The following is a 27,965-nucleotide window of genomic DNA, read 5'->3' as shown; positions in this document are numbered from 1 at the left end:
AAAAATACAGGGAGACTGAAGGTAAGATTAAACATTGCTAAGGTCTAAAAGATTAGTAATGGCATTAGCATAAATATATGGGGCAATATAGCATAATATAAATAAAAAGGCTAAACAAATTAAACCATTTTTCTAAGCTTTTAAAAAAATATATAAAGAATATATATAAAAAAAAATGCAAATTGAATGTGAAATGCTAAAACCATTGTTTCCTACAAATGCAGTAACTATATATCTGTAATATGTGCTAAGAATTGTGACGCTATTCAGTTTCCCATGATAGCAATAAGCCTCTTATTTTCAATATTGAAGGTGATATGTAGGGAAAACAAAAGAACATGATGATGGATGACCGGACTTCAGGAACCGTGTGTAGATATTCTGGCGTTAGTGTTAGTTTTTTTTTTTTTTCTTTTTTTGTAGATTAGGGCTTTGGACAGTAAAAGAGCTGAATGCCCATTTAAGGGCAGTAAAAGAGCTGAATGCCCTTTTAAGGGCAATGCACATACAAATGCCCCTTTAGGGGCAATGGGTATTTTAGGATATTTTTAGACAGGTTTTTTATTGTGGAGGGTTTTTACTTTTAGGGGGGACTTTGTAATTTTTTTAATGTAAAAGAGCTGTTTAACTTAGGGCAATGTCCTACAAAAGGCCCTTTTTTAGGGCTATTGGTAGTTTATTGTTAGGTTAGGGGGTGTTTTTGTTTTGTTTTTGTTTTTTATAGATTTATTACATTATTTATAATTGTTTTTATTTGTGATAATTTTGTTTATTATTTTTTGTAATCTTAGAGTTTTTTATTTTTCATATTTTTAGTGTTTATTATTTTTTGTAATGTTAGATTTTTTATTTTTTTCGTAGTATTAGGTTTATTTAAATTTGTAATTTAGGTTTTTTCAATTGGTAGTTTTATTTTATTTTATTATAATAGTTTTGTTAGGTTAATTCATAGTTTGATCTTAGTTTTTTTTTTATTTCACAGGTATGTTTTTATTTATTTTAAGATAGTTATATTGTAACTTCTAATTTAAAGTTAGGGGGGTGTTAGGTTTAGTGTTTAATAGTTTAATTTATTGTTTACCAATGTGGGGGGCTGGCGGTTTAGGGGTTAATAGGTTTATTATGGTATTAGCGATGTGGGTGGGTGGCGGATTAGGGGTTAATATTTTTATTATAGTAGTAGCAATGTGGGTAGGCGGCGGATTAGGGGTTAATAGGTTTATTTATTAGTTGTGATGTGGGGGCCGGTGGTTTAGGGGTTTATAGATCTATTTAGTGTCGAGGAGTGGTGGCTTAGGGGATAATAACTTTATTTAGTGTCAGCGATGTCGGGGAGTGGCGGATTATGGGTTAACAACTTTATTTAGTAACAGCGATGTCACAGGCGGCGGATTAGGGGTGTTTAGACTAGGGGTTTATGTTAGGGTGCTAGGTTTAAAATGTTCTTTTCCCCATAGACATCAATGGGGTTGTGTTATGGCGATTTGCCATTCCGCAATCGCAGGTATTAGTTTTTTTCTAACACTCTCTCCCCATTGATGTCTATGGGGAAAAGCATGCACGAGCACGTAAACTCAGCCCTTGGCTTTTGTGCGGTATGGAGCTTAACGCACCATAACGCACAGCGCAAGGAGGTTTTTCAGTAACTCCTAATGGCAGCGCTATGGAAAGTGTGATACCGCTCATTTTATTGCGTTATTTACGCTGCCGGAATAGAGCAAAACTCGTAATCTAGGCAAAAGCAAATAAACCACAGATCTCATTGAACAAAATGTCTGGCACCATTATCCCTCAGTCTGTCTCAGATGCATGGTCCTCTATTTCAACAAAGTAGTTCCTTGTTACGTGCATTCTGCATACATCCAAGGATTTATGGCATTCCTTTGGCATTGTTGGTTGTCATAAGCCATGGTCAACTTCAACCATCACATTATGTTGCCAGTGTATTAAGGGCTTATGCAGTGTAATTAGGTAATATTTGACATAGGAGTAAGTAAAAAGATTTAATAAGAAGACACACATTTCTGGATTTATTTTTGCTGAAAAAAGATGCAGTATTTACATGGCTGTAACTCCTATTAGATTATTAAACTTCATGCCACATTTCTACTTTCAAAGTAAAAAAAGTAAGTTTTTAACAATAGCAAAATAACGGCTAGATTTAGAGCTTTGCGGCCAAAGGGGTGCGTTAGCTACGCGTGTTTTTTCCCCCCGCACCTTTTAAATAACGCTGGTATTTAGAGTTCTCTGAAGGGCTGCGTTAGGCTCCAAAAAGGTAGTGTAGAGCATAATTTACCGCCACTTCAACTCTAAATACCAGCGTTGCTTACGGTAGCGGCCAGCTGAAAAAACGTGCTCGTGCACGATCCCCCCATAGGAAACAATGGGGCAGTTTGAGCTGAAAAAAACACCTGCAAAAAAGCAGCGTTCAGTTTCTAACACAGCCCCATTGTTTCCTATGGAGAAACACTTTCTAAGTCTGCACCTAAAACCCTAACATGAACCCCGAGTCTAAACACCCCTAACCTTACACTTACTAACCCCTAATCTGCCGCCCCGGCTATCGCTGACACCTGGATTATATTATTAACCCCTAATCTGCCGCTCCGGACACCGCCGCAACCTACGCTATCCCTATGAACCCCTAATCTTCTGCCCCCCAACGTGGCCGACACCTACATTATATTTATTAACTCCTAATCTGCCCCCCCCAATGTCGCTGCTACCTTACCTACACTTATAAACCCCTAATCTGCCGACCGGACCTCACCGCTACTATAATAAATGTATTAACCCCTAAAGCTAAGTCTAACCCTAACCCTAACACCCCCCTAAATTAAACATAATTTAAATCTAACGAAATAAATTATTTATTATTAAATAAATTAATCCTATTTAAAGCTAAATACTTACCTGTAAAACAAACCCTAATATAGCTACAATATAACGAATAATTATATTGTAGCTATTTTAGGATTTATATTTATTTTACAGGCAACTTTGTATTTATTTTAACTATATACAATAGCTATTAAATAGTTATTAACTATTTAATAGCTACCTAGTTAAAATAATTACAAAATTACCTGTAAAATAAATCCTAACCTAAGTTACAATTAAACCTAACACTACACTATCAATAAATTAATTAAATAAACTACCTACAATTACCTACAATTAAATCAATTAAAATAAATTACAAAAGTAGGTGTCGGCGACGTTGGGGGCAGCAGATTAGGGGTTCATAGGGATAACGTAGGTGGTGGTGGTGTCCGGTCAGCAGATTTGGGGTTAAAATAAATTGTTAGGGTGGCGGGGATGTGGGGGGACCTCAGTTTAGGGGTACATAGGTAGTTTAGGGGTGTTAGTGTACTTTAGAGCACAGTAGTTAAGAGCTTTATAAACCGGCGTTAGCCCAGAAAGCTCTTAACTCCTGACTTTTTTCTGCGGCTGGAGTTTTGTCTTTAGAGTTCTAACGCTCACTTCAGCCAAGACTCTAAATACCTGCGTTAGGAAGATCCCATTGAAAAGATAGGATACGCAATTGGCGTAAGGGGATCTGTGGTATGTAAAAGTCGCGGCTGGAAAGTGAGCGTTAGACCCTTTCCTGACTGACTCTAAATACTAGCGGGCGGTAAAAACCAACGCTGGTTTTGACGGCTAACGCAGAACTCTAAATCTAGGCGTATATGTTGATTTGCAAGGTTATTTTTTTAAATATTCCCTTTTTGGATTGCACAATAGTTGTTAGGATAATATAAAATTAGACACACAGCCAACACATCAAAAGACACCACTTGCTCCATACAAATACAAATTAACCCCCCATCTCTTTTGAAAACAAAAATAAATGTATACACCAATATATACCACTAAACCCATATCCTTCCACAAAACCTCTTGCTCATTTACACATTTACATAAATCCACACAAAAAAATAGATATCTACTAGTTATTTTATATATTTGTTTTTGTATGGAGTCAAAAGAGGAACAGATTAAAACAGGAGTAGTCAAAGGACAGGGCGAGAAGAGGTGGTTAAGATTGATTATCAGGAATACATTCCATATGGGGAGACACAGGATCAAAGCCAGAGTATAAGCCAGCTTCACCCTTGCACATGCACACTGTCACATGCATACACCAGTACACGTATATATACATACACACACAGAAAATCCCAGCTTAAGGGGACACGAAACCCAAAACTTTTTTTCATGATACAGGTAGTGAATACAATTTTGAAAAACTTTAAAATTTACGTCTTTTATATAAAGAAAGCACACTATGGGGTCAATTTATTAAAGTGCGGACAGACATGATACGATGTATCGTATCATGTCCGCCGCACATCGATAAATGTGTAATGATAAATTTATCATTACACAAGCAGTTCTTGTGAACTACTTGTTCAATGCTGCCCCCTGCAGATTCACGGCCAATCGGCCGCTAGCAGGGGGTGTCAATCAGCCAATCGTATAGGATCAGGCGGATTGATGTCTGCAGTCTCAGAGCAGGCGGACAAGTTTTGGAGTAGTGGTCTTTAGACCGCTGCTTCATAACTGCTGTCTCTGGCGTGCCTGAAGGCTCGCACGGAAACAGCGGCATCAAGCTCTATTCGGAGCTTGATAATTTGGCCCCATTATCTTGGACTCCCTTGTTAAAGAAAAAGCAATGCACATGGGTGAGCCAATACCATGAGGTATATGTGCTACAACCAATCAGCAGCTCCTAAGCTTACCTAGGTATTCTTTTAAAAAAATGATACCAAGAGAACTAAGTAAATACAATTTAGCTCTTTTGCCCCTGTTACAGAAGAAACAAAATTCTGCCCTTCTACTATCCTCTCACATCACTACCTGTCCCCTCGACCCCATCCCCTGACAACTACTCCCCTCCCTCTCTTCTACCCTTACCCCTATACTCACACATCTTCAACCTCTCCCTCAGCACTGGTATAGTTCCCACATCTCTTAAACATGCATTAGTCACACCTATCTTCAAAAAAACTTCTCTCGATCCAACCTCCCCATCGAACTATGGCCCTATTTCCCTACTCCCTCTTGCCTCAAAGCTTCTTGAAAAACTAGTATATGCACATCTATCCCATTTCCTTACATTAATTCCTTCCTTGATCCACTGCAACACTCACTCAACAGAGACAGCAATTGTCAAGGTTACCATCAACCTACTTACAGCAAAATCTAAAGGCTACTTCTCTCTACTTATCCTCCTTGATCTGTCTGCAGCCTTTGATACTGTCGACCACCCTCTTTTGCTCCATACCCTCCAATCCTTCGGCATCTGCGACACATATCTCTCTTGGTTCTCTTCCTATCTGTCTAACCGTACCTTTAGTGTAGCCTTCTCTGGGGCATCCTCTGCCCCTTAACCTCTTTCTGTTGGGGTACAGCAAGGCTCTGTCCTCGGTCTCCTTCTCTTCTCAATCTACACTTCCTCATTAGGTTTCTTAATAAAGTCCCACGGGTTTCATTATCATCTGTATGCCGACGATACCCAAATCTACCTCTTTGCACCAGAACTATCTCCTTCCTTGCTAACCCCTGTCACTAACTGTCTCTCTCATATCTCATCTTGGATGTCCTCTCACTACCTCAAGATAAATCTCTCCAAAACTGAGCTTCTTATTTCCCCCCCTTCTTCAAAAATCTCCACACCCCATGTCTCTATAACTGTTGATAACTCCATCATTACCCCAACCTCACATGCCCAATGTCTTGGTGTCACAGTTGACTCAGATCTTTCTTTCACTCCTCACATTCAGTCCTTGGCTAAAACCTGCCGCTTCCACCTTAAAAACATTGCTAAAATCAGACATTTCCTTACACAAGAAACAACAAAGATTTTAAGCCACTCTCTCATCCTTTCCCGCCTCGACTACTGCAACTCCATTCTCTCTGGTCTCCCTAGCTGCTGCCTAGCTCCTTTACAATCCATAATGAAGGCCTCTGCCAGGCTCATCTTCCTTACACGTCACTCTTCATCTGCCGCACCTCTATGCCAATCCCTTCACTGGCTTCCTCTTGCCTCCAGTATTAAACACAAAACTCTCACTCTGACTTATAAAGCCCTCAATTATATTGCTCCCCCCCTACATCAGAGACCTTGTCTCCAGATACTCTCCCTCCCGACCCCTTCGCTCTGCTCATGATCTCCTCCTCTCCTCCTCTCTTGTTACCTCCTCACATTGCTGTTTACAAAATTTCTCCAGACTGGCTCCCATCTTATGGAATGCTCTGCCTCGCTCCACAAGACTCTCCCCTAGTTTTAAAAGCATCAAGTGCTCCCTGAAGACTCTACTATTCAGGGACGCATACAACCTATACTAACTTTCCTATCTCCACTGATATCCCCTTAAACCCCATAGCATGTAAGCCTATGAGCCCAGCTGTTGGTAGTCCACCTTCATAAGAGCCGACTACAACAGTGCAACTCTCGGCAGGACCCTCTTCCCATTTGATCCCTGTAATTGTTTTTATATACCACCTATGATCATAGCGCTGCAGTGCCTGTTAGCGCTCTACAAATACCTGATAATAAATAATATTAATAATAGAAGTAAATTGGAAAGTTCTTTAAAATTGCATTTTCTTAGGACCAAGGCAATTTTTACATTTCTGCGGTGTTTGTGTATAGCTGTAATTTTCCTCTTACTCATTTATTGTACCTACACATATTATGTACTGTTTTTCTCGCCATTAAATGGACTTTCTAAAGATATCAGTATTTCTATCATATCATATAATTTACTATAAAAAAATTATAAAATATGATGAAAAAATTGAAAAAATTCACTTTTTCTAACTTTGACCCCCAGAATCTGTTACACATCTAGAACCACCAAAAAACATCCATGCTAAATAGTTTCTAAATTTTGTTATGAGTTGTTTAGAAATACCCAATGTTTACATGTTCTTTGCTTTTTTGCAAGTTATAGGGCAATAAGTAAAAGTAGCACTTTGCGATAGTTACATTGTAACACTGATATCTGTCAGGATCCGTGATAACCCTTCACATGTATATTTTTTTTTTTAGAAAACAACCCAAAGTATTGATATAGGCCCATTTTTGTATATTTCATGCCACGATTTTACCGCCAAATGCGATCAAATAAAAAAAACATTAACTTTTTCATAAACTTTTTCACAAACTTTAAGTTTCTCACCGAAATTATTTACAAATGCTTGTGCAATTATGGCACAAATGGTTGTAAATGCTTCTATTGTATCCCCTTTGTTCAAAAATAGCAGACATTTATGGCTTTGGCATTACTTTTTGGTAATTAGAAGGCCGCTAAATGCAGCTGCACACCACATTTGTATTATGCCCAGCAGTGAAGGGGTTAATTAGGTATCTTGTAGGCTTAATTTTAGCTTTAGTGTAGAGATCAGCCTCTCACCTGATACATTCCACCCCCTGATCCCTCCCTGACCCCTCTCAAACAGCTCTCTTCCCTCCGCCACATCACAATTGTTACCACCATCTTAAGTACTGGCAGAAAATCTGCCAGTACTAAAATAAAAGGCTTATTTTTTTTAGAGAGATTTTTTGAGTTTTTGCCATGGTTTCCACTGTGGAAACTTGTGATGGAGATGGAGCAGAGTCTCTTTATGTATCAACCATATCATTGTCTATTTCTGCTAGAGTTATAAAGTATATTTTTTTCAAGTATTCACAAATTTCTTAACAGCTCATAGAAAATGTCCTGTAAATAATGTTAGCAGAATAGAACAATACAATTTACTGCAGTAAAGTAAACACAGTGCTTCACAGTTGTGATTAAGTTGAGTTGCCATTGTGATATTACCGACAATAGAAGCAGCTAGATCCCATCCAGAAGAAGAACCGGTGAAGTCATGTGACTGACGTGACATCATCAATCATTATTTTAGCCAAGACGGAGCGTACAGATTCTCGGAATACAGAGAGGAAGGTGTGTCATCACACTAGGCTCCTGATTGGTCACACCTAGTACGTTCCTGATTGAGGATTTGTTGCAGCCTTTGTTGATCTTCCAGGTGACACTGAGGTCCCGGCCTGCTCTTTCAGGCACGTCTTAGTGCCGCTCCGCTTGTGAGTATTGTCCTCACCCTCCCCACACTCAATCTGGTTTGTGGCGATATCAACCTATTGGCGCCTTCCTGTCTCCCGCTATAGATACTTCCATCGTCTCTCCACGTATTGAAAGAGCTGCCTCCCATTGGATGTTTTGGATTCACTTCGATTACCTTCTTTCCCGAGCACACCTCTTCAAGGAGTTTCTACTCTGAACTTGTTTTAACAGTTGTGATTAAGTATATTGATCTAACGTCATAATAAGAATAATAATCTTTAGCAATAATTTCTCATTGGGGCTGAGGTGTTAAATAGTTAGCTACAATGTTTGGAACTCTTTAGTCTTTTTCATCAGTGAACAGAAGGCAATAAATGATCCTACCTAGTGAGTTGCTTACTTATTTCAATATCTAAAATATACCTCACAAATATGTTTTCCATATTATTTTAAATTGTCATTGTTTAAAGTGTTCCGAATCCCTTTAATTTTCCCCCATAAATTGGCTAATAAGCTGTGAGCTGCTGGTGCAACGCCACCCCCTGCAGACTTGCAGCCAATTGGCTGCCAGCAGGGGGGTGTCAATCAACCCAATCGTACTCGATCGGGTTGAATTTCGGCGATGTCTGTCCACCTGCTCAGAGCAGATGGACAGGGTTATGGAGCAGCGGTCTTTAGTCATAACTGCTGTTTCTGGCGAGCCTGCAGGCTCTCCAGAAACACGGGCCCTCAAGCTCCATTCGGAGCTTGATAGATAGGCCCCTATGAGTGTAAATGTAATTTTTAAATGTATTTATGTGGTTTTTAGTGCAACACGTGCAGGGTACGTCCTCCAAAAAAATTTCCTTAATGACCAAGGACGTACCCTGTACGTCGTTGGTCTTTGAAAGTGGTGGAAGTGATCCTGAGGCATCCTGCAATAACTGTTTTAAGCAGTCCGATGGCCCTCTCTGCATCGGCTACTGATAGCTATGATCGTTGGTGGGTGGGAGCGTGTCCAGGGAGGCGAGGGGGCGGCCATCAGTAGAGGAGGGGGGCTGGATCGCATGTGGGTGCCCGTGAACATGCACGGGAGCGTGCGCGTGCACGTGTAAAACAGGCCAAAACATTGAATAAGTGGAAGAGGCACAAGGTAGGACTCAGTGGGAGAGAGGGTGGGAATAAATAATATTAACGATCTGGGGGAGGGTAGGGGGTTGGGTGTTGAGGGAGGAAAGCTACACTACAGAAAAATTTTAAAAAAATAAAAAATAAATAAACATTTGATTTCAAACTGGGTACTGGCAGACAGCTGCCAGTACCCAATATGGAGCACAATGAGGCGGGGAGGGGGGGTTAGAGAGCTGTTTGGGGGGGATCAGGGAGGTTGGGGCTAAGGGGGGATCCTACACAGCAGAATTCTTATTTTTAAAAAAACAAAACAAAAAAAAACCTTTTATTTTAGTACTGGCAGACTTTCTGCCAGTACTTAAGATGGCGGGGACAATTGTGGGGTGGGCAAGGGAAGAGAGCTGTTTGGGAGGGATCAGGGGGTGTGATATGTCAGGTGGGAGGCTGATCTCTACACTAAAGCTAAAATTAACCCTGCAAGCTCCCTATAAGCTACCTAATTAACCCCTTCACTGCTAGCCATAATACACGTGTGATGCTCAGCGGCATTTAGTGGCCTTATAATTACCAAAAAGCAATGCCAAAGCCATATATGTCTGCTATTTCTGAACAAAGGGGATCCTAGAGAAGCATTTACAACCATTTGTGCCATAATTGCACAAGCTGTTTGTAAATAATTTCAGTTAGAAACCTAAAATTTTGAAAATGTTGCGTTTTTTTTTAATTTGATCGCATTTGGCAGTGAAATAGTGGCATGAAATATACCAAAATTGGCCTAGATCAATACTTGGGGTTGTCTACTGCACTACTCTAAAGCTAAAATTAACCCTACAAGCGCCCTACATGCTCCCTAATTAACCCCTTCACTGCTGGGCATAATACACGTGTGGTGTGCAGTGGCATTTAGCGGCCTTCTAATTACCAAAAAGCAACATCAAAGCCATATATGTCTGCTATTTCTGAACAAAGGGGATCCCAGAGAAGCATTTATGCCATAATTGCATAAGTTGTTTGTAAATAATTTCAGTGAGAAACCTAAAGTTTGTGAAAAAATTTGTGAAAAAGTGAACAATTTTTTGTATTTAATCGCATTTGGCAGTGAAATGGTGGCATTAAATATACCAAAATGGGCCTAGATCAATACTTTGGGGTGTCTTCTAAAAAAATATATATACATGTCAAGGGATATTCAGGGATTCCTGACAGATATCAGGGTTCCAATGTAACTAGCGCTAATTTTGAAAGAAAGTGGTTTGGAAATAGGAAAGTGCTACTTGTATTTATGGCCCTATAACTTGCAAAAAAGCAAAGAAAATGTAAACATTGGGTATTTCTAAACTCAGGACAAAATTTAGAAACTATTTAACATGTTTTTTTTTGGTGTTTGTAGATGTGTAACAGATTTTGGGGGTCAAAGTACGAAAAAGTGTTTTTTTTTCCATTTTCTCCTCATATTTTATAATATTTTTATAGTAAATTATAAGATATGATGAAAATAATGGTATCCATTAAGTCCATTTAATGGCGAGAAAAACGGTATATAATATGTGTGGGTACAGTAAATGAGTAAGAGGAAAATTACAGCTAAACACAAACACAGCAGAAATGTAAAAATAGCCCCAAACGGTCAGAAAATGGAAAAGTGCTGTGGTCATTAAGGGGTTAAAGCACTACCCTTTACTCAAGCTATTCAGTCGAGCTAACCTGATTGGCATAAAATGCGATTGTGCTCTTACGTTCGCGTGTCCCACGATCTAGCACTTACTCGAGATGTTTTATGCTCTAGCTCTTGAGCTTCCAGTAAGGAGCCTTTCAAGCTTTTTCAAAAGCTGCCTTTAACAGGCATCCAGCTTTATGCATCTTGGATGCAAAGGATGTTCTGTTCCTTCTGGTCATTGCCATTATAACCTCCTCAGGGTAAATTAGGTGAAACATGAATTAGTAAGTAGCTACAGTGTAATGGAAAAGATGGTAAAAAAATGTGCCAAGGCTGTATGAAAGACAGCTGCCACAAGCAGCCTAGAGCACTGGGATCATATACACAGCAAAATGTAATCATTTAATCTTCACTATGGGCTCAATTTATCAAGCCCTTCTCTCCCACAAGTGAACCTGCAGTTAGGGTTTATCAAGCAGCGGTCATTACAGTTAGGGTTTATCAAGCAGCGGTCATTAGACCGCTTCTTCCCTACCCTATTTACCAACTCTTGGTGGACAGTTAAAATCTCCCTGGTCTCTTCTGACTAGGGAGATTGACAGTTCCTTCCTGCATGTGATTGGCTGTGCGCGGGCAGGGGGTGAGGTTGCACAAAAGTGCACAGAAGAGCTTGTGTGCAATGGTAAATGCGAGCAGCGGATTGCTGCCTGCCAGAGGAGAAGCCAGAAAGACAGGGTGAATATGTATGTCCCTGTCCACCGTGATTGATAAATGGAGCCTTATGTAGTCTAGATGTGCATGTAAATGTTTTCCAAGGATGCTGTAAGTTTAAGATAATAACCAGCGGATTATGGCTTTCCCCACAGGAGCTCTTAGAGTTGCGACCTGCTAGCTTAGTTGCCCGGACATGCCCTCTGAGCATGCACTTTTACACAAATATCCTATTGACTTCTATTATCTAATTAGATTCATTATCTTGGAATCATTTGTTTAAAAACATACCTGGATAGGCTCAGGAGCATTAATACTGTGAGCTAGCTGCTTATTGGTGGCTACACATATGACTCTTGTCATTGGCTCACTTGATGTGTTCTTCTAGCACCCAGTAATGCATTTCTGCTCCTTCAACAAAGGATAGTAAGAGAATGAAGCAAACTTGATAACAGAAATAAATTCTAAATCAGAAAGAAACATTTGGGGTTTCATGTCCCTTCAAATTACAAGCAGCACCTGTGCGGCACAAAACAATTGATCTAGTGAGTGTGGCTTTATGTTTTAAATTTGAAACTTAAAGGGACATGAAACCCCAAATTTTTCTTTCATGATTCAGATAGAGAATTCGCTTTTGAACAACTCTCCAATTTACTTCTATTATTTAATTTGCTTCCTTCTCTTGTTTTCTCCAACATTGGTGTGTCCGGTCCACGGCGTCATCCTTACTTGTGGAATATTCTCTTCCCCAACAGGAAATGGCATAGAGTCCCAGCAAAGCTGGTCACATGATCCCTCCTAGGCTCCGCCCACCCCAGTCATTCTCTTTGCCGTTGCACAGGCAACATCTCCACGGAGATGGTTAAGAGTTTTTTGGTGTTTAAATGTAGTTTTTATTCTTCTATCAAGTGTTTGTTATTTTAAAATAGTGCTGGTATGTACTATTTACTCTGAAACAGAAAAGGATGAAGATTTCTGTTTGTAAGAGGAAGATGATTTTAGCAGATAGTAACTAAAATCGATAATTTAGGCTAACTATTGACATTTATAATCTTGGGGAACGTTTATAAAACGGCAGGCACTGTATTGGACACCTTTTTCAGTCAGGGGGCCTTTCTACTCATAGACTGAGCCTCAGTTTCGCGCCATTAATGCGCAGCTGTTTTTTGAGAGCAGGGCATGCAGATGCATGTGTGAGGATCTAAGAATCTCTGAAAAAGCTTTTAGAAGGCGTCATTTGGTATCGTATTCCCCTCAGGGCTTGGTTGGGTCTTAGCAAAGACTGTATCTGGGACTGTATAGGGGTTAAATTGAAAAACGGCTCCGGTTCCGTTATTTTAAGGGTTAAAGCTCTGAAATTTGGTGTGCAATACTTTTAAGGCTTTAAGACACTGTGGTGAAAATTTGGTAATTTTTGAACAAATCCTTCATACTTTTTCACATATTCAGTAATAAAGTGTTTTCTGTTTGAAATTTAAAGTGACAGTAACGGTTTTATTTTAAAACGTTTTTTGTGCATTGTTGATAAGTTTAAGCCTGTTTAACATGTCTGTACCTTCAGATAAGCTATGTTCTATATGTATGAAAGCCAATGTGTCTCCCCATTTAAATGTATGTGATAATTGTGCCATAGCGTCCAAACAAAGTAAGGACAGTACTGCCACAAATAATGATATTGCCCAAGATGATTCCTCAAATGAGGGGAGTAAACATGATACTACATCATCTCCTACTGTGTCTACACCAGTTTTGCCCATGCAGGAGGCCCCTAGTACATCTAGTGCGCCAATACTTATTACCATGCAACAATTAACGGCTGTAATGGATAACTCCATAGCAAATCTTTTATCCAAAATGCCTACTTATCAGAGAAAGCGCGATTGCTCTGTTTTAAACACTGAAGAGCAAGAGGACGCTGATGATAATTGTTCTTTCATACCCTCACACCAATCTGAAGGGGCCATGAGGGAGGTTTTGTCTGAGGGACAAATTTCAGATTCAGGAAAAATTTCTCATCAAGCTGAACCTGATGTTGTGACATTTAAATTTAAATTAGAACATCTCCACGCACTGCTTAAGGAGGTATTATCTACTCTTTATGATTGTGACAATTTGGTCATTCCAGAGAAATTATGCAAGATGGACAGGTTCCTAGAGGTTCCGGTGCCCCCCGACGCTTTTCCTATACCCAAGCGGGTGGCGGACATAGTAAATAAAGAGTGGGAAAAGCCCGGCATACCTTTTGTTCCTCCCCCTATATTTAAGAAATTATTTCCTATGGTCGACCCCAGAAAGGACTTATGGCAGACAGTCCCCAAGGTCGAGGGGGCAGTTTCTACTTTAAACAAACGCACTACTATTCCTATCGAAGATAGTTGTGCTTTCAAAGATCCTATGGATAAAAAATTGGAAGGTTTGCTTAAAAAGATTTTTGTACAGCAAGGCTACCTTCTACAACCAATTTCATGCATTGTTCCTGTCACTACGGCAGCGTGGTTCTGGTTCGAGGAACTAGAAAAGTCGCTCAGTAGAGAAACTCCATATGAGGAGGTTATGGACAGAGTACACGCACTTAAATTGGCTAACTCTTTTATTTTAGATGCCGCTTTGCAATTAGCAAAATTAGCGGCGAAAAATTCAGGGTTTGCTATTGTGGCGCGCAGAGCGCTTTGGCTAAAGTCTTGGTCAGCGGATGTGTCATCCAAGACAAAATTACTTAACATTCCTTTCAAAGGTAAAACTTTATTTGGACCTGATTTGAAAGAGATTATTTCAGACATCACTGGGGGAAAGGGCCACGCCCTTCCACAGGATAGGTCTTTTAAGGCTAAAAATAAGCCTAATTTTCGTCCCTTTCGCAGAAATGGACCAGCCTCTAATTCTGCATCCTCTAAGCAAGAGGGTAATGCCTCACAACCCAAACCAGCCTGGAAACCAATGCAAGGCTGGAACAAGGGTAAGCAGGCCAAGAAGCCTGCCACTGCTAACAAGACAGCATGAAGGAGTAGCCCCCGATCCGGGACCGGATCTGGTGGGGGGCAGACTCTCTCTCTTTGCTCAGGCTTGGGCAAGAGATGTTCAGGATCCTTGGGCGCTAGAAATAGTTTCTCAAGGTTATCTCCTGGAATTCAAGGAACTACCCCCAAGGGGAAGGTTCCACAAGTCTAACTTATCCTCAAACCAAATAAAGAGACAGGCATTCTTACATTGTGTAGAAGACCTGTTAAAGATGGGAGTGATACACCCAGTTCCAATAAAGGAACAAGGAATGGGATTTTATTCCAATCTGTTCGTAGTTCCCAAAAAAGAGGGAACGTTCAGACCAATTTTGGATTTGAAGATCCTAAACAAATTTCTCAGGGTACCTTCGTTCAAAATGGAAACTATTCGAACAATTCTACCCACCATCCAGGAAAGTCAATTTATGACTACCGTGGATCTAAAGGATGCGTACCTACATATCCCTATCCACAAGCAACATCATCAGTTCCTAAGGTTCGCTTTTCTGGACAAACATTACCAGTTTGTGGCTCTTCCATTCGGATTAGCCACTGCTCCAAGGATTTTCACAAAGGTGCTAGGGTCCCTTCTAGCGGTTCTAAGACCAAGGGGCATTGCAGTAGTACCTTACTTGGACGACATTCTAATACAAGCGTCGTCCCTGTCAAAGGCAAAGGCTCATACGGACATCGTTCTAGCCTTTCTCACATCTCACGGATGGAAGGTGAACAAAGAAAAGAGTTCTCTGTCCCCGTCTACAAGAGTTCCCTTCTTGGGAACAATAATAGATTCCTTAGAAATGAGGATTTTTCTGACAGAGGTCAGAAAATCAAAACTTCTAAGCTCTTGTCAAGTGCTTCATTCTGTTCCTCGTCCTTCCATAGCGCAGTGCATGGAAGTAATAGGATTGATGGTTGCAACAATGGACATAGTTCCTTTTGCACGAATTCATCTAAGACCATTACAACTGTGCATGCTCAAACAGTGGAATGGGGATTATACAGACTTGTCTCCAATGATTCAAGTAGATCAAAAGACCAGAGATTCACTCCGTTGGTGGCTGACCCTGGACCATCTGTCCCAGGGAATGAGCTTCCGCAGGCCAGAGTGGGTCATTGTCACGACCGACGCCAGTCTAGTGGGCTGGGGTGCGGTCTGGGAATCCCTGAAAGCTCAGGGTCTATGGTCTCGGGAAGAGTCTCTTCTCCCGATAAACATTCTGGAACTGAGAGCGATATTCAATGCTCTCAGAGCTTGGCCTCAACTAGCAAAGGCCAAATTCATAAGGTTCCAATCAGACAACATGATGACTGTTGCTTATATCAATCATCAAGGGGGAACAAAGAGTTCCCTGGTGATGAAAGAAGTGACCAAAATAATTCAATGGGCGGAGGATCACTCCTGCCACTTGTCTGCGATCCACATCCCAGGAGTGGAAAATTGGGAAGCGGATTTTCTGAGTCGTCAGACATTTCATCCGGGGGAGTGGGAACTCCATCCGGAAATCTTTGCCCAAATAACTCAATTATGGGGCATTCCAGACATGGATCTGATGGCGTCTCGTCAGAACTTCAAGGTTCCTTGCTACGGGTCCAGATCCAGGGATCCCAGGGCGACCCTAGTAGACGCACTAGTAGCACCTTGGATTTTCAACCTAGCTTATGTATTCCCACCGTTTCCTCTCATTCCCAGGCTGGTAGCCAGGATCAATCAGGAAAGGGCCTCGGTGATCTTGATAGCTCCTGCGTGGCCACGCAGGACTTGGTATGCAGACCTGGTGAATATGTCATCGGCTCCACCATGGAAGCTACCTTTGAGACAGGACCTTCTTGTTCAAGGTCCATTCGAACACCCATATCTGGTCTCCCTCCAACTGACGGCTTGGAGATTGAACGCTTGATTCTATCAAAGCGTGGGTTTTCAGATTCGGTGATAGATACTCTGGTTCAGGCCAGAAAACCTGTAACTAGAAAAATTTACCATAAAATATGGAAAAAATATATCTGTTGGTGTGAATCCAAAGGATTCCCATGGAATAAGATAAAAATTCCTAAGATTCTCTCAGTTCTTCAAAAAGGTTTGGAGAAAGGATTATCTGCAAGTTCTCTAAAGGGACAGATCTCTGCTTTATCTGTCTTACTACACCAAAGACTGGCAGCTGTGCCAGATGTTCAAGCATTTGTTCAGGCTCTGGTTAGGATCAAGCCTGTTTACAGACCTTTGACTCCTCCCTGGAGTCTAAATCTAGTTCTTTCAGTTCTTTAAGGGGTTCCGTTTGAACCCTTACATTCCATAGATATTAAGTTACTATCTTGGAAAGTTTTGTTTTTGGTTGCAATTTCTTCTGCTAGAAGAGTTTCAGAGTTATCTGCTCTGCAGTGTTCACCTCCTTATCTGATGTTCCATGCAGATAAGGTGGTTTTGCGTACTAAGCCTGGTTTTCTTCCTAAAGTTGTTTCTAACAAAAATATTAACCAGGAGATAGTTGTACCTTCTTTGTGTCCGAATCCAGTTTCAAAGAAGGAACGTTTGTTACACAATTTAGACGTTGTCCATGCTCTAAAGTTCTATTTAGAGGCTACTAAAGATTTCAGACAAACATCTTCCTTGTTTGTTGTTTATTCTGGTAAAAGGAGAGGTCAAAAAGCGACTTCTACCTCTCTTTCCTTTTGGCTTAAAAGCATTATCCGTTTGGCTTATGAGACTGCCGGACGGCAGCCTCCTGAAAGAATCACAGCTCACTCCACTAGGGCTGTGGCTTCCACATGGGCCTTCAAGAACGAGGCTTCTGTTGACCAGATATGTAAGGCAGCGACTTGGTCTTCACTGCACACTTTTGCCAAATTTTACAAATTTGATACTTTTGCTTCTTCGGAGGCTATTTTTGGGAGAAAGGTTTTGCAAGCCGTGGTGCCTTCCGTTTAGGTGACCTGATTTGCTCCCTCCCTTCATCCGTGTCCTAAAGCTTTGGTATTGGTTCCCACAAGTAAGGATGACGCCGTGGACCGGACACACCAATGTTGGAGAAAACAGAATTTATGCTTACCTGATAAATTACTTTCTCCAACGGTGTGTCCGGTCCACGGCCCGCCCTGGTTTTTTAATCAGGTCTGATGAATTATTTTCTCTAACTACAGTCACCACGGTATCATATGGTTTCTCCTATATATATTTCCTCCTGTCCGTCGGTCGAATGTCTGGGGTGGGCGGAGCCTAGGAGGGATCATGTGACCAGCTTTGCTGGGACTCTTTGCCATTTCCTGTTGGGGAAGAGAATATCCCACAAGTAAGGATGACGCCGTGGACCGGACACACCGTTGGAGAAAGTAATTTATCAGGTAAGCATAAATTCTGTTATCCTTTGCTGAAAGGTTTATCTAGGTAAGCTCATGAAGAGCAAAGAACCTAGGTTCTAGCTGCTGATTGGTGGCTGCAGATATATAAAGATTATCATTGGCTCACCCATGTGTTCAGTTTGTAACCAGTAGTGCATTACTGTTTATTCAACAAAGTATACCAAGAGAACAAAGAAAAATTGATAATAGCAGTCAATTATAAAGTCGCTTAAAATGTCATGCTCTATCTGAATTATGAAAGAAAATAATTGGGTTTCATATCCCTTTAATCACATGCTTACTAGTCTATTGACATCTGCCTATTAGCAGTGCAAATAAAGTAATAATGCTATATTGTGGCAAGGACCGTTTTGCCATAGCTAACAATATATCATTATCACTTTATTTGCACTGCTAATAGTAAACTGGGTTTATGTTGAATGTGACGTGTTAAGAGGAAAAGGACCTCTTTTCTTGCATTGGAGATTGCAAAATAATCTATACCCACTGGATATGAACTCAAAGCTGCTGTTTACTGTTGGACTTTAAAAACTGTCCAGATGGCAACATTTAAAATAGCTTTGTTGATGGCATTTTATAAGAGCTTGTTATTTAGAGGTTATTCCCATGTTGTTTAACATCCTTCATTTTGTTGTTGCTGTAATTTGCATCTGTAATATAAGATAAAAAATGTTATGAAAAATATATTATGTTTTGTAAATAGTCTGCTAGAAAAGCTATACAGGGAGTGCAGAATTATTAGGCAAGTTGTATTTTTGAGGATTAATTTTATTATTGAACAACAACCATGTTCTCAATGAACCCAAAAAACTCATTAATATCAAAGCTGAATAGTTTTGGAAGTCGTTTTTAGTTTGTTTTTAGTTATAGCTATTTTAGGGGGATATCTGTGTGTGCAGGTGACTATTACTGTGCATAATTATTAGGCAACTTAACAAAAAACAAATATATACCCATTTCAATTATTTATTTTTACCAGTGAAACCAATATAACATCTCAACATTCACAAATATACATTTCTGACATTCAAAAACAAAACAAAAACAAATCAGTGACCAATATAGCCACCTTTCTTTGCAAGGACACTCAAAAGCCTGCCATACATGGATTCTGTCAGTGTTTTGATCTGTTCACCATCAACATTGCGTGCAGCAGCAACCACAGCCTCCCAGACACTGTTCAGAGAGGTGTACTGTTTTCCCTCCTTGTAAATCTCACATTTGATGATGGACCACAGGTTCTCAATGGGGTTCAGATCAGGTGAACAAGGAGGCCATGTCATTAGATTTTCTTCTTTTATACCCTTTCTTGCCAGCCACGCTGTGGAGTACTTGGACGTGTGTGATGGAGCATTGTCCTGCATGAAAATCATGTTTTTCTTGAAGGATGCAGACTTCTTCCTGTACCACTGCTTGAAGAAGGTGTCTTCCAGAAACTGGCAGTAGGACTGGGAGTTGAGCTTGACTCCATCCTCAACCCGAAAAAAGGCCCCACAAGCTCATCTTTGATGATACCAGCCCAAACCAGTACTCCACCTCCACCTTGCTGGCATCTGAGTCGGACTGGAGCTCTCTGCCCTTTACCAATCCAGCCACGGGCCCATCCATCTGGCCCATCAAAACTCACTCTCATTTCATCAGTCCATAAAACCTTAGAAAAATCAGTCTTGAGATATTTCTTGGCCCAGTCTTGACGTTTCAGCTTGTCTCTGAGTATTGCACACCTTGTGCTTTTGGGCACTCCAGTGATGTTGCAGCTCTGAAATATGGCCAAACTGGTGGCAAGTGGCATCTTGGCAGCTGCACGCTTGACTTTTCTCAGTTCATGGGCAGTTATTTTGTGCCTTGGTTTTTCCACACGCTTCTTGCAACCCTGTTGACTATTTTGAATGAAACGCTTGATTGTTCGATGATCACGCTTCAGAAGCTTTGCAATTTTAAGAGTGCTGCATCCCTCTGCAAGATATCTCACTATTTTTGACTTTTCTGAGCCTGTCAAGTCCTTCTTTTGACCCATTTTGCCAAAGGAAAGGAAGTTGCCTAATAATTATGCACACCTGATATAGGGTGTGGATGTCATTAGACCACACCCCTTCTCATTACAGAGATGCACATCACCTAATATGCTTAATTGGTAGTAGGCTTTCGAGCCTATACAGCTTGGAGTAAGACAACATGCATAAAGAGGATGATGTGGTCAAAATACTCATTTGCCTAATAATTCTGCACACAGTGTATATTGCAAGGACATGCAGTTTATTCTTCCTTGTGTGTGTGTGTATATATATGTATATATATATATATATATATATATATATATATATATATATATATATATATATATATATATACAGTCCAGTTTGAGGACAGCACAATCTTACGCCAATTCAACTGCCAAGGTGCGCTGCAAGCCAATTCGTATCCTCTCCAAGAACACAGGCACTCACTGGTCTTTATAAAAGGTAATCCTTTATTCAATCCATTAAAACGATAATAATACCATGACGTTTCGGCACAACATTGTGCCTTTATCAAATGTATCAAAATATTAAAAGCTTCATGAAGCTTTTAATATTTTGATACATTTGATAAAGGCACAATGTTGTGCCGAAACGTCATGGTATTATTATCGTTTTAATGGATTGAATAAAGGATTACCTTTTATAAAGACCAGTGAGTGCCTGTGTTCTTGGAGAGGATATATATATATATATATATATATATATATACACACACACACACACACACACACACACACACACAAAGAGAAGCACACTCTCTGGAACAAACAGTAGGTCAGGAACTTGTTAGTTTATTTTATGGTGACTCTATGGGTGCAACTTCTTTTAGTCCAATGGTGCTTTTCACAGAGAAGAACTTTCATGAAGTATATCAGTCTGATCCAACCTTGTAAGGTCAGTCAAGCCCCGAAATACCAGGCAATCCCTCTCTAAACAAGGAACATGGCACCCCCAGATGATCATTTCAGCCTTCAATGGGCCCGATCAGTAAGGTGCAGCCTTTTTCCTGAAATGATCATCTGGGGTTGCCATGTTCAGAAAGGCATTGCCTTGTATTTCGATGCTGGACTGACCTTGTTAGGCTGGATCAGACTGATATACTTAAGGAAAGTTCTTGGCTGTGAAAAGCATTATTGGGCTAAAAGATGCTGCTCCCAGGTGGTAAATCACCATAGAACAAGCTAACAATTTATTGAGCTGTTATTCGTTCCTGAAAGAGCACTTCTCTTTCTGTATGTATTTAGTCTCCCTAAGGGAAAAGGGGGAAATTAGTCATGGATTTCTTGCCTAATGTGCTTAGAGGAATATGGCTGCACCTCACTGACCAGGCCCAATGAAGGCCAAAATAATTGCAGAACATTGAGTACACTCCTGAATTATCAGGTGGGTACTCACACAGGATTTAGGTTTTGTTGTTACGATCAAGTGTTAGCATGTTGTTAACTGTTGGGCTTACCAGCAAGAGGTCCTCAGGTGTGTACAGAAAGAGAGGAGTCATGGTTGTCACAGATGATGTCCCACAAAACAACGCTGTTGAGACCTAGTATTATCAACAAAGGTAAATTTCAGTGTCTTTATCGTACAACGCTGAGCATCTTAGTGAGTACCCACCTGATAATTTGGGAGTGTGCTGAATGTTCTACTTATCTGGGGAGCAGTGTTGATTATATACCAGACAATGAAACATACAAAGTAAAAATCAGCCTGTGACCGTATAGAGATTTGCATAGCAAAGGGGCAACAGACTTGTTGAATTACATTTTTTATGCACACAACTGACTACACACTGATAATAATCGGGTACGATATACCATCAAATAGCCCAATAAATGAAGTCCTGTGGAACATTACTTTCTCCTTCCTTTTTGTATACACTCTTTTAGCTCCTACAAATAAACATAGTAAAAATAGCTAGACCACTATACGTCACAAATGGGAATCACCTTAAAACAAAATCCCAAATTGAATTTCAGGAAAATTATTAAGACTGTTTAATATTATCTTTTCTAATATATATTTATATCTGTAAGGGAATAACCTCTAAAGCTACATACAGCACTGTATTAGATAATGTAGAATTTATATACAAATGTATTTATTTGTTTTTAATCAATGTTTCATATATGTCATCTTAAGATTTTGTAACTAAGAACATTTTCTATAATTTCTACAATATATATTTTCATATTCTTTGCTTTTGGTTGTTTGTCTTACACACTTCCTAGCAAATCAATGTGCTTTGTAAATGTCTATGTGCTGGAAAGGATTGTCTATATGGGGTTAGCCAATGCTCAATTTTGTGCTTTGTTTCTGATTTTAAAACAATCACCGCTGCACCATCCCTCTGTATTAATTTTATGATAAAAGAAAGGATGTGACACAATTTACAATCTATATGGAATGTTGACATTTTTGATGAGCCAAGCATTTGATGCCAAAGCTGGCTTGATGACCACTATTTTATTCCAGGTTAAACTTTCACTTGAATTTCCTCTCATTGGTTTGTCTCCTCAATATTTTGTAACCTCTTTGAATAATTTCAAATAAAATATCAGTCAGGTCCTGATGACCACAGTTTAATCTAGAGGAGCATATCTATTATCTTGATGATCAAAGGTTTGTACAACCTGCTCTTCACATTACAATATCAAAAAATCTTTACGATTATCCTTTAGCAGGAAATCAATGAAACACTAAGGGGTAGATTTAACAAGCAGCAGATGCTGCAATCGACCCCCAAAGTTTCAGGTCCACTTGAAACATAAGTTAAGAAGCAGCGGTCGTAATAAGATAGGGATGATTGACACCCACTGCTAGCAGCCGATTGGCCGTGAATGTGCAGGGGAAGCACTGCACAAGCATTTCACAAGAAATGCTTGTGCAATGATAAATGCAGACAGCGTATGCTACAGCGGATCATGTCTGCCCGACATTTGATAAATCTACCCCTAAGTATTAATTTGCCATTCTTTTTAGTAATCTAATTTCTCCAACATTGGTGTGTCCGGTCCACGGCGTCATCCTTACTTGTGGGATATTCTCTTCCCCAACAGGAAATGGCAAAGAGTCCCAGCAAAGCTGGTCACATGATCCCTCCTAGGCTCCGCCCACCCCAGTCATTCTCTTTGCCGTTGCACAGGCAACATCTCCACGGAGATGGTTAAGAGTTTTTTGGTGTTTAAATGTAGTTTTTATTCTTCTATCAAGTGTTTGTTATTTTAAAATAGTGCTGGTATGTACTATTTACTCTGAAACAGAAAAGGATGAAGATTTCTGTTTGTAAGAGGAAGATGATTTTAGCAGACAGTAACTAAAATCGATTGCTGTTTCCACATAGGACTGTTGAGATGAAGTAACTTCAGTTGGGGGAAACAGTTAGCAGACTCTTCTGCTTAAGGTATGACTAGCCATATTTCTAACAAGACTGTGTAATGCTGGAAGGCTGTCATTTCCCCTCATGGGGACCGGTAAGCCATTTTCTTAGTCAAAAACAAACAGAATAAAGGGCTTATTATGGGCTAAAAAACTGGTAGACATTTTTATGGGCTAAATTGATTGCTTTATTTGTGCATATTATTCAAATTTAGGCTAACAATTGACATTTATAATCTTGGGGAACGTTTATAAAACGGCAGGCACTGTATTGGACACCTTTTTCAGTCAGGGGGCCTTTCTAGTCATAGACTGAGCCTCATTTTAGCGCCATTAATGCGCAGTTGTTTTTTGAGAGCAGGGCATGCAGATGCATGTGTGAGGATCTAAGAATCTCTGAAAAAGCTTTTAGAAAGCGTCATTTGGTATCGTATTCCCCTCAGGGCTTGGTTGGGTCTTAGCAAAGACTGTATCTGGGACTGTATAAGGGTTAAATTGAAAAACGGCTCCGGTTCCGTTATTTTAGGGGTTAAAGCTCTGAAATTTGGTGTGCAATACTTTTAAGGCTTTAATACACTGTGGTGAAAATTTGGTGATTTTTGAACAATTCCTTCATACTTTTTCACATATTCAGTAATAACATAATTTATGCTTACCTGATAAATTCCTTTCTTCTGTAGTGTGATCAGTCCACGGGTCATCATTACTTCTGGGATATTAACTGCTCCCCTACAGGAAGTGCAAGAGGATTCACCCAGCAGAGCTGCATATAGCTCCTCCCCTCTACGTCACTCCCAGTCATTCGACCAAGGACCAACGAGAAAGGAAAAGCCAAGGGTGAAGTGGTGACTGGAGTATAAATTAAAAAATATTTACCTGCCTTAAAAACAGGGCGGGCCGTGGACTGATCACACTACAGAAGAAAGGAATTTATCAGGTAAGCATAAATTATGTTTTCTTCTGTTAAGTGTGATCAGTCCACGGGTCATCATTACTTCTGGGATACCAATACCAAAGCAAAAGTACACGGATGACGGGAGGGATAGGCAGACTCTTTATACAGAAGGAACCACTGCCTGAAGAACCTTTCTCCCAAAAATAGCCTCCGATGAAGCAAAGGTGTCAAATTTGTAAAATTTGGAAAAAGTATGAAGCGAAGACCAAGTTGCAGCCTTGCAAATCTGTTCAACAGAGGCCTCATTCTTGAAGGCCCAAGTGGAAGCCACAGCTCTAGTAGAATGAGCTGTAATTCTTTCAGGGGGCTGCTGTCCAGCAGTCTCATAAGCTAAACGAATTATGCTACGAAGCCAAAAAGAAAGAGAGGTAGCGGAAGCTTTTTGACCTCTCCTCTGCCCAGAGTAAATGACAAACAGAGAAGACGTTTGTCGGAATTCCTTAGTTGCCTGCAAGTAAAATTTTAGAGCCCGGACTACATCCAGGTTGTGCAGTAGACGTTCCTTCTTTGAAGAAGGATTTGGGCATAAAGAAGGAACAACAATCTCTTGATTGATATTCCTGTTAGTAACTACCTTAGGTAAGAACCCAGGTTTAGTACGCAGGACTACCTTATCCGAATGAAAAATCAAATAAGGAGAATCACAATGTAAGGCTGATAATTCAGAGACTCTTCGAGCCGAGGAAATAGCCATTAAAAATAGAACTTTCCAAGATAACAACTTTATATCAATGGAATGAAGGGGTTCAAATGGAACGCCCTGTAAAACATTAAGAACAAGGTTTAAACTCCATGGTGGAGCAACAGTTTTAAACACAGGCTTAATCCTGGCCAAAGCCTGACAAATAGCCTGGACGTCAGGAACTTCTGACAGACGTTTGTGTAACAGAATGGACAGAGCTGAGATCTGTCCCTTTAATGAACTAGCAGATAAACCCTTTTCTAAACCTTCTTGTAGAAAAGACAATATCCTAGGAATCCTAACCTTACTCCAAGAGTAACCTTTGGATTCACACCAATGTAGGTATTTACGCCATATCTTATGGTAAATCTTTCTGGTAACAGGTTTCCTAGCCTGTATTAAGGTACTAATAACTGACTCAGAAAACCCACGTCTTGATAAAATCAAGCGTTCAATTTCCAAGCAGTCAGCTTCAGAGAAGTTAGATTTTGATGTTTGAAGGGACCCTTTATCAGAAGGTCCTGTTTCAGAGGTAGAGACCAAGGCGGACAGGATGACATGTCCACCAGGTCTGCATACCAAGTCCTGCGTGGCCACGCAGGTGCTATTAGAATCACTGATGCTCTCTCTTGTTTGATTCTGGCTATCAATCGAGGAAGCAACAGGAAGGGTGGAAACACGTAAGCCATCCTGAAGTCCCAAGGTGCTGTCAGAGCATCTATCAGGACTGCTCCTGGATCCCTGGATCTGGACCCGTAACGAGGAAGCTTGGCGTTCTGTCGAGACGCCATGAGATCTATCTCTGGTTTGCCCCAACGTCGAAGTATTTGGGCAAAGACCTCCGGATGAAGTTCCCACTCCCCCGGATGAAAAGTCTGACGACTTAAGAAATCCGCCTCCCAGTTCTCCACTCCCGGGATGTGGATTGCTGACAGGTGGCAAGAGTGAGACTCTGCCCAGCGAATTATCTTTGATACTTCCATCATAGCTAGGGAGCTTCTTGTCCCTCCCTGATGGTTGATGTAAGCTACAGTCGTGATGTTGTCCGACTGAAACCTGATGAACCCCCGAGTTGTCAACTGGGGCCAAGCCAGGAGGGCATTGAGAACTGCTCTCAATTCCAGAATGTTTATTGGCAGGAGACTCTCCTCCTGACTCCATAGTCCCTGAGCCTTCAGGGAATTCCAGACGGCACCCCAACCTAGAAGGCTGGCGTCTGTTGTTACAATTGTCCAGTCTGGTCTGCTGAATGGCATCCCCCTGGACAGGTGTGGCCGAGAAAGCCACCATAGAAGAGAATTTCTGGTCTCTTGATCCAGATTCAGAGAAGGGGATAAGACTGAGTAATCCCCATTCCACTGACCTAGCATGCACAGTTGCAGTGGTCTGAGGTGTAAGCGTGCAAAGGGTACTATGTCCATTGCCGCTACCATTAAGCCGATTACCTCCATACATTGAGCCACTGACGGGTGTTGAATGGAATGAAGAGTGCGGCAAGCACTTTGAAGTCTTGTTAGCCTGTCCTCTGTCAGGTAAATCTTCATTTCTACAGAATCTATAAGAGTCCCCAGGAAGGGAACTCTTGTGAGTGGAACGAGTGAACTTTTCTTTTCGTTCACCTTCCATCCATGTGACCTTAGAAATGCCAGCACTAACTCTGTATGAGATTTGGCAGTTTGAAAGCTTGAAGCTTGTATCAGAATGTCGTCTAGGTATGGAGCTACCGAGATTCCCCGCGGTCTTAGTACCGCCAGAAGAGCACCCAGAACCTTTGTGAAGATTCTTGGCGCTGTAGCCAATCCGAATGGAAGAGCCACAAACTGGTAATGCCTGTCTAGGAAGGCAAACCTTAGGTACCGGTAATGATCTTTGTGAATCGGTATGTGCAGGTAAGCATCTTTTAAATCTACAGTGGTCATGTACTGACCCTCTTGGATCATAGGTAAAATTGTCCGAATAGTCTCCATCTTGAACGATGGAACTCTTAGGAATTTGTTTAGGATCTTTAAGTCCAAGATTGGTCTGAAAGTTCCCTCTTTTTTGGGAACCACAAACAGATTTGAGTAAAACCCCTGTCCCTGTTCCGATCGTGGAACTGGATGGATTACTCCCATTAACAAGAGCTCTTGTACGCAGCGTAGAAAAGCCTCTTTCTTTGTCTGGATTGTTGACAATCTTGACAGATGAAATCTCTCTCTTGGAGGAGAGTATTTGAAGTCCAGAAGGTATCCCTGAGATATTACCTCTAGCGCCCAGGGATCCTGAACATCTCTTGCCCAAGCCTGGGCGAAGAGAGAAAGTCTGCCCCCCCACTAGATCCGATCCCGGATCGGGGGCCCTCAATTCATGCTGTTTTGGGGGCAGCAGCAGGTTTCCTAGTCTGCTTGCCCTTGTTCCAGGACTGGTTAGGTTTCCAGCCTTGTCTGTAGCGAGCAACAGCTCCTTCCTGTTTTGGTGCAGAGGAAGTTGATGCTGCTCCTGCTTTGAAATTACGAAAGGAACGAAAATTAGACTGTCTAGTCTTGGCTTTGGCTTTGTCCTGAGGCAGGGCATGGCCTTTACCTCCTGTAATGTCAGCGATAATCTCTTTCAACCCGGGCCCGAATAAGGTCTGCCCTTTGAAAGGTATATTAAGCAATTTAGACTTAGAAGTAACATCAGCTGACCAGGATTTTAGCCACAGCGCCCTGCGTGCCTGAATGGCGAATCCTGAATTCTTCGCCGTAAGTTTAGTAAGATGTACTACGGCCTCCGAAATGAATGAATTAGCTAGTTTAAGGACTCTAAGCCTGTCCGTAATGTCGTCCAGAGTAGCTGAACCAATGTTCTCTTCCAGAGACTCAATCCAGAATGCCGCTGCAGCCGTGATCGGCGCAATGCATGCAAGGGGTTGCAATATAAAACCTTGTTGAACAAACATTTTCTTAAGGTAACCCTCTAACTTTTTATCCATTGGATCTGAAAAAGCACAGCTATCCTCCACCGGGATAGTGGTACGCTTAGCTAAAGTAGAAACTGCTCCCTCC

This window comes from Bombina bombina, chromosome 3 (genome assembly GCF_027579735.1).
Source record: "Bombina bombina isolate aBomBom1 chromosome 3, aBomBom1.pri, whole genome shotgun sequence".
NCBI classification, from domain to species: Eukaryota; Metazoa; Chordata; class Amphibia; order Anura; family Bombinatoridae; genus Bombina; species Bombina bombina.
The sequence above is the reverse complement of the archived record's forward strand: the minus strand, read 5'-3'. Positions refer to the sequence as shown.